This window comes from Panicum virgatum, chromosome 6N (genome assembly GCF_016808335.1).
Source record: "Panicum virgatum strain AP13 chromosome 6N, P.virgatum_v5, whole genome shotgun sequence".
Classification (NCBI taxonomy): Eukaryota; Viridiplantae; Streptophyta; class Magnoliopsida; order Poales; family Poaceae; genus Panicum; species Panicum virgatum.
The window spans coordinates 44676978-44689546 of NC_053150.1; positions in this window are offsets into that span (position 1 = coordinate 44676978).

The window sequence follows — 12569 nt, forward strand, 5'->3', positions numbered from 1 at the left end:
ATTGCATTATGCATCATCTTAACTGAATCTCTTTCTTTCTTGCTAGCCCTCCACTGCCTCTGCTGCTCAACTTCTATATCTCTCTAGCTCTTACACATCCCCACAAACAAATTAATTATCTTCTTAATGGGAGAGGTGGAGCCGTGCCTGTGTCTGTGCTGCTCAGGCCGAGACCGGTCAGACCGGTCTTGGGCACCGGTCAGACCGGTCCCAGTCAGTCCACCAGGAGATGGCTGCTGCTGCTGCTGAGCGTGCTGTCCTCCCTCTTCTTCTTCTACAACTATATCATCCTCAGGCTCTGAGTATCTGTGAGGTGATGGCTCTCTTCTATGCTTGGGCATCTTAGGACGAAAAGACTCATGTTTTACATCGGTTTGATATGTAGTCTTTGTCGCCTTTTCAATTAATTCTATCAAGTATGGCGCATATGCACAGATTTTCAATGGGTTTTCTGAGATGTATTTAATTTCCTGCCATATATAATCAGCCACACTGAATTCTTCTCCATTTGGCCCAAAGCATGCCAGCAAATTCCTTGCATGAAGAGATATGTCTGATGGATTTCCACCTCTCTGAGATATGGTGTTTCTGAGCAACCGGTTTAGAATGGAGTAATAGGTGTAGAGTCCGGTTGCTTTCCCCGCATTTCCTGTCTCACTCCTAGGATACATAAATTTCATTTCCTCATTTGGGAGAGCCACCTGGTTATGAATTTTGGGCCTGTTTGCATCATGCCTGTCAAGTCCAAGCACACGAACAAACTGAGCAAAAGTAACTCTATAGTAGTTTCCCTCAGTCATCCAGAATATGGCTCTGTCATTTTTCAAATATCCAAAATGCACGGTGGCATAAAACTGGGCAATAAGCTCCTTGTTCCAATCCTTCTAAAATCCCATGAGATCCTTGACATGTTTGCTCTCACATGCATCTATAATATGTTGGAACAAAGGATCATTAGTCTTTTCCATGCTCCTCCAGTCAACACACTGTACCTCAATGGCAATCTTTCCGTCCCTCAGAATAACTGACTCATAGAAGTCCTGCTGGAACAAGGTGTGAAATCTAGGATCAACTGCGTTCTTTGGCTCGGGATAAGGGTCAATGCTTCTCCACCTTTTCACCTCCTTTGTCATTCCCTTTCCATAATAATCAACACATTTCCTAGAGCCAAGTCTCATAGGCCTTTGTATAATAGGATAGATGAGATTCTCCTCCCTGTCTTTTTCCTTTTCTACTTCACCATCTCCAGCAGTTTCTTCTTCTTCCTCACTGCTGCTTTCTTCTGCTGGAGCCTTCCCACTTCTTTGCTCAACCCTATATGGAGAGTCCTCCACATTATTCTCATCACTAGAGGTGTGCTCACTTTCCTCCACTATGTCATCAATAGATGGTGTTGCTGATCTCTTTTTCTCCCTAGGCCTCAACTCTGCCACTGATCATATTGGTGCCACTAGAACCACTCTCATCTTGATTTGCACCGCCAATATCAAATCTGCGCTTTGTTCTCCTCTCACGCCCCACTGCCATTTTGCTGCGGATCCTGGGTCCAAGAATATGGATTAGAATGATATGAGACCACAGGAATAGATAGGCATTGGATTGTCGAAAGTTTAGGAACCAAAATTGCAGCAATTGGGTCTGTTCTGGTCCTACTGGTCAGACCGGTCTCAGAAACCGGTCAGACCGGTATCGCTCAGAGCAGAGCCAATGGCTCCAAAACTAGTTCCTAAGCAAGGATTTGATCATGAATAATTTTTATGGAGATCTAGATCCATTCTTGCATAGATGTGTTGAACACATTGTCCAGAATCACGACCTAGGGTTTCACTGGTAAGACCGGTCAGACCGGTCGAATCGACCGGTCAGACCGGTCGGGCCAGTCTAACCCTAGGTTGTGATATCTTCCAAAATATCCAACAAAACTGAAAGATCTTCTAGGGGCAGGCTCTAGGATGTTGCAGGAGTTGTTCTACCAGAGGTATTTCAAATCTATGGCTTAGATAGATAGATCGATGAAAAACAAGCCATTGGGTACCTTTAGAGCCGAAATTTTGAGAGGAAAACGAAGGACCGCCTTGGGAGAGCGGTCAGGCCGGTGATGTGCACCAAATCCCCAAGAGGAAACTCTTCTTCCTTGGTTAGAACTCCAAATCGCCAATGGGGGCCCTTTGAGCGCTTGAGAAGATAAGGCACGGTGAAGGAGAGGGTGGAGGTGTCGGTGGAGGGGTAAAAATGAAAATATTTCACTATTTAACCCGTGAGGAGGGTAAAAGGGTGACTGCCAGGCTAGACCGGTCAGACCGGTACAACGTACCGGTCAGACCGGTCGCACTTAAAGTGCGAGAAAAAATCCCATCCAGACTATCCGGGTGAATTTCCAGAGTATCCGGGAAAATATCCAGAGAATCCGGGACTTTGATCACAAAGAAGTTTTAGAATAATTGCTCCTTGATCAAATGGTTAAGCACTTCCAAAAATTCATATTTTCTGACCTCATGTGCTAACCATGAAAAGAAAGGATAGAAGAGAACTTTGATGACAAATGTTTCTCCGAGTGATGGCTCTTTGTTACTTCCCAAGGAGATAAGATTTTCCAAATATAACCGGTCCTTGGATGAGAGAAGTGTTTAGGATAAAGATCTATGGACTTGAGAAGGTCTCACTACTTGTGACTAGCCACCAAGCAATCAATGAAAACTATAGTCACAAGTAGATTGATATGGTCACAAAGACCAAGATCCAAATATTTTCAAATTTGACACACAACCTATCATGCTAGTTGAGTTTTCGAAATAACATCTATCCTATAACACTCATAGCATGCTACAAGACAAGCTATCACCACACTAGAGAGCTTAGCGCAAACCTTACTCAATTTTACACAAGATTAACACTTAGTCACAATTAGGAAGGTTTTAGCTAAGTATCTAGGTGACAAGATTTCTTGAGCTTGATGCATACAAATACACATACTAGCATTAATATGTGGCCTAGATGCTCAAAGGTAAAGCATAATGACTAAAAAACATACCTTTGCCTCTTAGCCACTTAAACTCGTGCTTAAACTTTTAGAAACAATCACTAGTTCTCATAGATGAGAAATAGTGTGCAATGTAGCACAAGTACTTCATGATTATGCTTTGTCAATCGATATTTGATCCGTTGGATGGGTATACTTATATTAACTCTCATTGGATCCATAAAGAGCATAATCAACACTATAAGAGACTACACAAATTGTAAAGTGATCTCCCCCTAAATAAGTGCATAAGAGTTTTGAATTTCTTTTGATGCACTTTATCCATGTTAAGGAACTGAAAGAGGTCACTTCACAATCTTTGTCTCAAAGCACATGAATAAGATATGAAATGAGAATTGTGCAAGAATTTCTTACTGCCTGTAGTACATGACCCCAAGAGATGCCTACAAAGCATATGCACTGAGAAGGACCCTTTTGCACATAGCTCCTTTTTCGTTTCTTCAGTTTGCTGCAGTTTTCTTGTCCAGACCGGTCTGATGGACCGGTCAGACCGGTCACACCAGTCAAACTGCCGTAACCTTTAATTTGTTCATGTCTTGTTTCAATGAATGTCTACTAGATATATTTTCTTACCTGCACTAAAACAAGACATTGCTCTACACAAGAGCCATTAAACGCATCTTACGGCAAAATGGGGAGTAACTCAAAGAAAAATGCTTTAGTCACTTACTTAGAATGTCCCAAGCTCAACACAAGTGACACACTAGTACTCTCCAAGAGTTAAGTGACTAATGCAATTTGAAATTAAAAACGAGTTACCGAGATGGCATTGGATGAAGATATGCCAGATTATTTCTTGAACTTGGTTAATGACCTGAATACACAATAAACTTCAAAGAACAAAGCTCTCCAATGCATCTCCATGTACCTAAAACTCTTTTAGGCATTCTTTGGTGTCCAACTCTTGTTGGACCCTACCACATTAGTTACAATCGACTTGGGAACCCAAATAGCTCTTTTGCTAGCATTCGGTGATTGAATTATTTTAGTAGCATAAGTACTTATTTTGTCCCTTCCAAGTCTAGCAAAGTTATATTGAACAAGTTTAGAGTTGAGTACTTTACCATTTCGACAATCCTTACTCATATGCCCTTTTGCTCGACATGTATAGCAAATTCGATGTTTGAGCTTGACAAAGGTGCTATTTACTTGTATTTTGGACTTCTGGGCATCAGTAGTCCTTCTGTGTGCAAGGGTGCTTCTTGTGGGCTTCTTGAGAGGTCCAGCAGCTGCACTAGCCTGGACCGGTCTGACCGGTATGGTACGACCGGTCTGACCGGTCTGATCAGACCTGCACTTCTGTGGACAGCAGTGAACCATATGCCCCAATTTCTTGCATCCATGGCACATTCTATTTTCTAGAAGCCCTTTTTTGATTTCTTGATAATTGAGCTTCCTCATCAGACTTGATTTGACAATTTCTTGCATAGTGCCCTTTCTCTAGACACTTGAAACACTTAATGTGTTCTAGAGTTTTCTTTCTTGGAATCTTGTGTTTGATGCTCTTTTGACCTAGTTGATGAGCTGAGTTAGTGAAGTTTGAGCCCATCTCAAGCTTCTTCACTACGGGATCGCGGTTATCTTGAGATGGTCTCACTTGCCCCTTGCTCTTCAACTTGGTCACTTCTTCTTTGAGTCTTTTTACTTCACACATAAGATCTTCATTTTCTTTTGCTATGAAGTCATCACAAGATTCTACAAACACTTGCTCAATACTAGATTGGCTTGCTTGAGAACAACATGGTTTAGTGCAAGTCAAATCAATTTGAACATGTGAGCATGTGCAAGTGTGTATGAGAGGTTCATAGGATTTTATCGTGTTAACCACAACCTCATGAGCCATTTCAATCATCACATGTGATTCCACAAGCTTCTCATAGGATTTTTCAAGTTCCATATGAGTTCCTTGTAGAGTCACATGGTCACTAGAGAGCTTTTCCAATCTAGCCTTGAGCATTTGATTTTCCTTCTGCAATGAATCTATACGATGTGAAGAGGTTGCAGAGGAAGCTTCTGATTTACTTACCAAGAAGTCATAGTTGAGCTTGAGGCATTCAAGCTCCTTTCTTATATCTTTTATTGGCTCAACTTCTTGGACGTGTTCTTTGTTGCCATTGGCCAACAAGCATTGGTGATCAACATCACTTGAGGATGCTGATACAACTAAAACTTGTCTTGATCGCCTGCGGGAGCATTTCTTGCTTTCTTTGCGCTGCCCCCTGATAGGACCGGTCTGACCGGTATTTAAGACCGGTCTGACCGGTTCCAACAGGGAACCAGCAGACTTCTTTGATCTTGCTCCTTGATCATTGTGAGAAGTCACAAGAGGATGAGTATTTATTGTTGCAGTAGAATACACCTCTAGTGACTCCTCTTCTTCATCTTCATTTTCACTCTCATCTTCATATATCTTCTCTAAGAACTTCCAAAGACGATGAGCTTCACTTCGTGTCTTTCTCAATAACTTCTCCTCTTGTTTGGAATCTGAAAGTTCTTTGTCCATATACTCAAACAAGAGGTTAGTGACACGGTGGTTGCAAGACAAGCATTCCTTTTCCTCGGTTGACAATTTGGACGAATCATCAACGTCCTTGGGAAGGACACTTGCCTTGACAACACGCTCAAAGGAAGGACCCATGGTCCTTAGAACATTAAGTACATGAGCAGACCATGAAGGATAGTTTGAGCCATCACAACGAAGTAGCTCAAACGGTACCTCACGTGGTGTCGACATCGCGATTCTCCAAGCGGTTAAGCTTCAATCCGGAGACCGTGGCTCTGATACCAATTGAAAGTACCTTAATCGCGTGATGTCGCCTAGAGGGGGGGTGAATAGGCGATTAAAATTAATCCTGCAGATTAAAGCACTTAACACAATTGTCAGCAACCAACCGGTTAGACCGGTCTGACAGACCGGTCAAACCTGTACTAGGCTTAGAAACAGGATTCAAACACTCAGACCGGTCAGACCGATTGAGCAGACCGGTCAGACCGGTCCTACCCAGAACCTGCACAAAAGTGTTAATCCTCCCCTTTACGAGCTCTAGCACAAATGCAGCTTGGTGTGGTGCTTCTTTAGGTGCTTACAAAAGTATTTCTTAACCCTGCACACACAAAAACAACAAAACCAAGTAGATCGAAGCGGAAGCACAAATAAAGCTAGAGTACAAAGTGTGAGGCAAACTAAATGAAGATAATGCAAGGAGACACAGAGATTTGTTTCACTGAAGTTCGGATTCACCACGTTCACCACGTGTGAATCCTAGTCTCCGTTGAGGAAGCTTATCGCGACCACAAGGTCAAGCTATCTCCTCCTTTCCACTATATGACCATGTGTCCTCGTGACACACGATCGCTGCTGCAACAAACTTGCCACTGCTCACCACAAGCTTGGGAGCTAGCCGGCGATGCCTAGCCGTCGAGGAGGCTTCTCCTCCAAGAGTAACAAATGCTTCAATCAAGTTGGCGACGCAACTGCAAGTGCTCAAGCTAGGGCTTATGCTTTCACTGCTCAAATGCTCTCTTAGCAAGAGTTTCACTCAACCCAACTCAAAGGATTCAACTCTAATCACTCAAATCTCACAAAGAGAGGTTGGGGAGGACTTCTCAAATGCTCTCTCGGCTCAGAGATGGCTCTGGAATGTAATGGCATCAGCACCCACGAATGGGTGAGGGTGTGGGGTATAAATACCCCTCTTTCAAAAACTAGCCGTTGCTCTGTCAGACTCAGACCGGTCAGACCGGTCCCCTAGACCGGTCAGACCGGTCAGTTCAAATTAACTAGCCGTTGGACTCCGACCGGTCAAACCGGTCGGCTGGACCGGTCAGACCGGTCCTAGTAGGTTTTCTGCTCCCAAGTGTTTCTCTCTAATTTTTCTCACATGGGATAGCTATGAGCACTTTTGGTAATGTCAAACCACTGATGTTGCATCCCCCTTGATAGTACGGCATCCTATACTCAAGTTCACATAAAATGACATACACAACACTTGAGCTTTCTTGTCTTGATCAAGCCGAACTTCTTCAATCAATATCTTGAGGTTGTCAACATCCTTAATTTCAGTGAGCATGCCTGCTTGAGCTAGTGACTTTGAATCTTCCTTCATATAAGAATGGAATCCGTCTTTGATTCACAAGTCACTCCCATTTTCCAAATAATGACACTCTTCAACATAGAGCTCTCCATGACTCTAGGATCTCCAGTATTTTTGACCCATATCGGTTTCCTTGCTCCCCCAAGCCAACGCTTGCGTAGCCTCTTGAAACACACCTCTCGGTCCTCTACCTTTATCCTAGCCGTCCATCTTTGTAACACCCTAACTTTAAATTTCAGCATTTATTAATAAATTTAATTGGCTTTAGTTAAATTTTCTAAGGTTTATTGTGTTTAGTTGGCATTTAAATCTAATTTTTGTTCAATAAATAATTAAAATCCATCATAGGTTTAAATTTTTGTTGCATTCATGCTGGTGCATGGCTTTACTTTATTTTTGTTTGATTGCATAGGAGTTGAATTCAAATTTTGTTTGAATTCAAATAGCTTTGTTTGAATTAGAACTAGAAAGAGAAAAATAGAAATAGAAAACCCATAGCAAACCCAACAGCCCAAGCCCACTTCCCCCTCTCCCTTCCCGGGCGGCCCAGCCCGCGCGCCACTCCGGCCCAGCCAACCGCGCGCGCGCTCAGCCCGCCCCCACGGCCTGCCTTCGCGCTGCGGCCTGCCTCCGCCCACTCCCGCGCGACGCGTCTCCCGCCCCGTCGGCCTGCCAGCCAGGGCCCGCGCGTCAGCCGCACCCCGCGTCGCCGCTCTCTCACCCGCAGCGCCTGACCACCCGGGCCCACATGGCAGCTCGTTCCCCTCCGCGGGGCAACGGAACTGCGGGCGCGGCCGAGATCTCCGGCCGCAATCCCCGCCGGGATCACGACGGGCGCGCCCCCCAGATCCCCGGCGCCTCCTATAAACCCCCGCGGAACCCCCCACGTCCACCCTACCCCGCAGCACCGCCCCAATTCCTAGCCGCCTCGCCACGCAGCTCCGTCGAGCAGAGCAGAGGGCTGCGCCGCCGCGGCCACGCCGCTCCGCCACGCCGGAGGCCCGGCCAAGCCGTGCAGGACCTTCGCCGTGGGGCCAGCGACGTCCCAGAGCCCACTGCTTCCCACTCCGACCTCGGCTTCGACCTCGTCACCGAGCTCCGGTCAATCGCCACCTCTGCGCCCCGCCCGGACTTCACCGCCAGCCTCTCCGCGCAGCATCTCCGGCCAACTGCAACCCCAGTGAGCTTTGCCCCGTGACCCTTTTCCTTTTTGGCAGTTCTCCGTAGCCTGTAACTCGCCCCTGTAGCTAGGACACCGACGCCAACATGGCGCCGCCGCCGTAGGGCCGCCTCTGCAGCAGCGCGCGGCCCTCCCCTCCCTGCAACGCCACGATTTTGCCCTAGGAGTGTTGCGCGTGCCACGTACGTCACCTTGGCGCAAGGACTCGGTCGGATTAGACCCCGGAGCACCAGTTTTGGCCAGCTCCAGTGCAGCGCCGCCGTGGGAGCTGCTGCTCCGGCGAGCCGCGCCGCCGCCCAGCGCTCCTTTGCCCTGAACCGCCCGATCCGATTTTGACGCGTGAGATTAGATCCAGATCGGGATGGGTCCGGATCGTTGGATCTAGATCCGGCGGTCCATATGCGAACGTACCGCTTCAGCCAGGCTCTTTTGCATAAGAGACCCTGGAGTTTTCTTTAATAAACCCGCCGTCCCTGGTAGTTCAAAAACAATTAGATTTAGGTCCGATTTTTAGCACTTAAGCCCCTGAGCCTTTCCCTATTAGAATCCGCGGTCCAGAGCTGTAGTTTTTGCACGTTGGACCCTAGATCTTTAGTTTATTTACGTTTTAGCCCTCGGTTTTAGCAGAAAAGTCCCTGGAACTTCAGTTTTATTACAAATAAGCCCCTAGAACTTGTTTTTAGCCCAGAAAATGCGTTTTAGCTCCGTTTTTAGCGTTCTTTATATCCACGCGATCGTTGTAACGCGTAGAATAGTTCTAGAGTAGTTCTGTGCGCTGTTTTTATGTATTGATGTACTGTTTCTTAGTTTTTGTTAGTATTTGCTTGTATGCTTATTGTTGTGCATTGTTTTGGCCATGTGTTCGTGAGTAGACGCTGAGCTACCTGAGGAGCCCCAGTACCAGTACCCGGAGCAGCCGTCTTCCGAGCACTTTGAGCAGCAGCAGGAGCAGTACGAGGAAGGCAAGTATAACATGAACAACCTATCACCTTTAAATACATTTTCATACTGCATTTTAATACTGTATGCCTTTAAGGATTTCCTAGCCAGTTTATATCCTTTAAATATACCTTTGGGTTGCAATTTGGTTAGTTGTGCTAGGTTGCTGCGCTATAACACACTCTGGTCCCTTTTAATTAATTTGATTAATGGTTTACTTGAACTTAATTCTGAGAGTGGCACTCTGTGTGGCTTGAGTGGCTCACTTCTCGTTAAAAGATGTTTTTTTTAGAAACATGGTTTAGGGGGCCAGCACGGTGCTTACTGCCTGGTTGGCCACTCTCCATAAGGACCGGTTCATAGAGCGACAACCTGGGACAACAGCGCTACCACAAGGCTAGAATGGGATAGACTTGGCGTAATAATTAGATCTTTTTGGTTTGGAGTAACTTACCTGCGGGGCAAGAGTAGTAAGCTTCAATGGTCCCTGCTCCTCCGGCTTGGTCTGTGCTTGGATTGCGCTCCTGTGCTTGTACCCCCGGAGGTGGGCCCCATCGTCGCCGACCTAACTCTCGCGGTTACGCCTTACCAACGGGATTCTTTTTAAAGGCCTCGTAGTGAGTCGCTGGCCATCTCACCTAAGGAAGTGTGATGAACAACTGGCGTAGCTCATGACTTGTGGGTAAAGATGTGCAACCTCTGCAGAGTGTAAAACTGGTATACTAGCCGTGCTCACGGTTATGAGCGGCCCAGATCCTCCTTTTGATTAGTGAAGTTATCTCCTTCCGACGAGGGAGGTGCTTCTCGGGGTTACCTTGGTGGCTTGGTCTTGGTTTGGTTCTCAGTAGTAGTGTAATTAATTCTGATTAATTACTATGTTACTGGGTCAATGGTAATTCATCAACTCGTAGTAAATAGCTTTAATAAAATTTTGCCAACACTTAAAAGCTAATGCAGTTGAGTCAGCCAGCCTAGAGCCTCATAGTTTGTGTTATACTTGTTGAGTACAAGTTGTGTACTCACTCTTGCCTCTTCTCTACTTTTTCCTCTTGGCTACGCTACTGCTGCTCAGTTCCTGCCGACACGAGGGAGTTCGTCCAGCGCTACCAGGACTACGAGGGCTTCTAGGTGCTTCGTCTCCCAGTCGACGTCCCTGTGGCGCCCTGCTTCAGCTTCGGAGAGCTTTTATCGTATTTTGTACTTCGCTTCCGCTGTATCAGACATTTTGTCATTATTGTAATAAATAACATTCGTATTCGCTTTATTATATCTTTTTACGTGATATGTGCTATGATATACTGTTCATTCTGTTGTATATACGTGTGACTTGATCCTGGCACGTATGTGATTGCTCGGTTTATGCTCTTTTATAAACCGGGTGTTACAATCTTGAACTCATATTGATTTGTGTCATGCATGAAATCTTCGTTGTCAATTTGACTTCTCAATTCAATCTTACATACAAGCCTTCTAATTTGAGATAACATATGCACATCAACTCATGTCTCATTCACTTTTCTCTTGCTTGCTTCCCTTGTACAATAATATTCATCTCATACGACAAGTCTTTCCAATTTGAGACTATGCAACAACATATTGTGTCTCATTCTCATAACCTTTACTTGTCATACGAATTCTTTCATAAGTCGAATAAGCCTTTAATAGATATTTGAGCCTTCATGTCAATCATGAACACTTGCTCACATTTCCCTTTTTCTTGTTTTGCTTGTCATATACATCCGAAACAAGCCTTCGCATATTAGAGCCTTTATATCAACCATGAATACCTTGCTCTATTTTCTTTTACAACTTTTGCTTGCCACTTTGAGTCCCACATAAACTAACAAGCTTCAACACAATATTAGAGCCTTCATACTACACATGAATACCTTGCTCTTCCATTTTTCTTTCTCATTCTAGCTTGTCACATATAATGATTGTCAATGGGACATACACATTTGCTTGTAATACATGAGCTATATCATTCTACAAATTAAATACCTGCTCATAATCTCATGCAAACAAGTTAGTCCTTTAATCGTATTGTCAATCAATACACCAAAACCCACTAGGGGCCTAGATGCTCTTTCAGGGGGCCAGGGCGCCGGGGTGCTGCATACCGCAAACCACAGCAACTGACAAACAGCTAAGTTGAAATTTTCTTCTATTCAAAATTTCAACAAGTACAATGTTTTTACATCTGCAAAAAACAAAACAAAAGTGCTACTGCTGTGATGGTCCAGCTCCGGAATCTGCAGGCTCACGCTTGAAGTAAGCAGCGACGAAGTCGACGACGTCCCGCATGCCTTCTCAAGTAGAGGCCTCCGTCTCCGCCACTAGACCATCGACCACGGGGGCTAGCGAGATGGCTGGGTCGTGGCTCCGGAGGCTGGTCAGAATATGCTCCGCCTCCAAACGGATCAGCTCGCGGTCCTCGGCTTCAAGATGGCCAGTAAGGATCTGCTCCATACGCCGGAGTCTGTCTGAAGCAGAGTTCAGCACTACTAGAGCGTCAGCAATCGAAGCTGGCGGCTTTGCCACTTGGATTGGACTCATCCCAAGTGGCACCAGCGCTGAGCTTGCTTCGCTCGCCCAGTCGACGATTCGCTGGGCCCCCCTGAGCTGGTCCTCCTGCAGCTGCCGGACCGCCTCCTGGACCGCCTCCTGCACCCGAGCGTCCAGTGCTGCCTGGGCCGCCTCCACCTGGCGGGTCCTCTCCTCGAGCTTGGCCTCCTTCTTCGCTGCCGACTCCTTCAGGGACTTGTGGGCCTCGCGCTGGCACGCAAGCTGGAGCTCCATGTTGGTGATGTGGGATTCCCGCTTTGCAAGGGACTTCCTATCCTCCTTGAGCTCCATCTCGGCAACAGCCTGCTTCCTGGCGGTCGCCTGTAGCTCCTGGCACCATTGGTGCAGAGACTCGGAGAGCTTGTCGAGCACCAGCTTGCGGACCTCAAGTCCCTGGCTGCGAGACTCGAACTCGGACCGCTGAGCCGCGAGGCTGGCCTCCTCCTTGGCAATAGCCTCCTCCCACAGCGCTACGGCTTTTTCCCGTGTTGCCACCGCAAACTCCCGGTCGAACACCTTCCGGAGCCCCTTCCTGTAGGACTCTAGGTCGGCCTCAAGCTCGGACCGGAAGGTGGCGGCATGGGAGGCTTCAGCCTTCGTGCGCTCCTCCAGGCGGATATGCCAATCGCCGAGGCGTAGACGCTCGCTCTCTAGAGCAGCCCACTCCCGTCGGAAGGCCGCCTCGGCGGTAGAGGTCACCTCCTCTATCGTCTGCCGGACCCGGACCAGCACCTGGGGGAGGGGAGCCGCT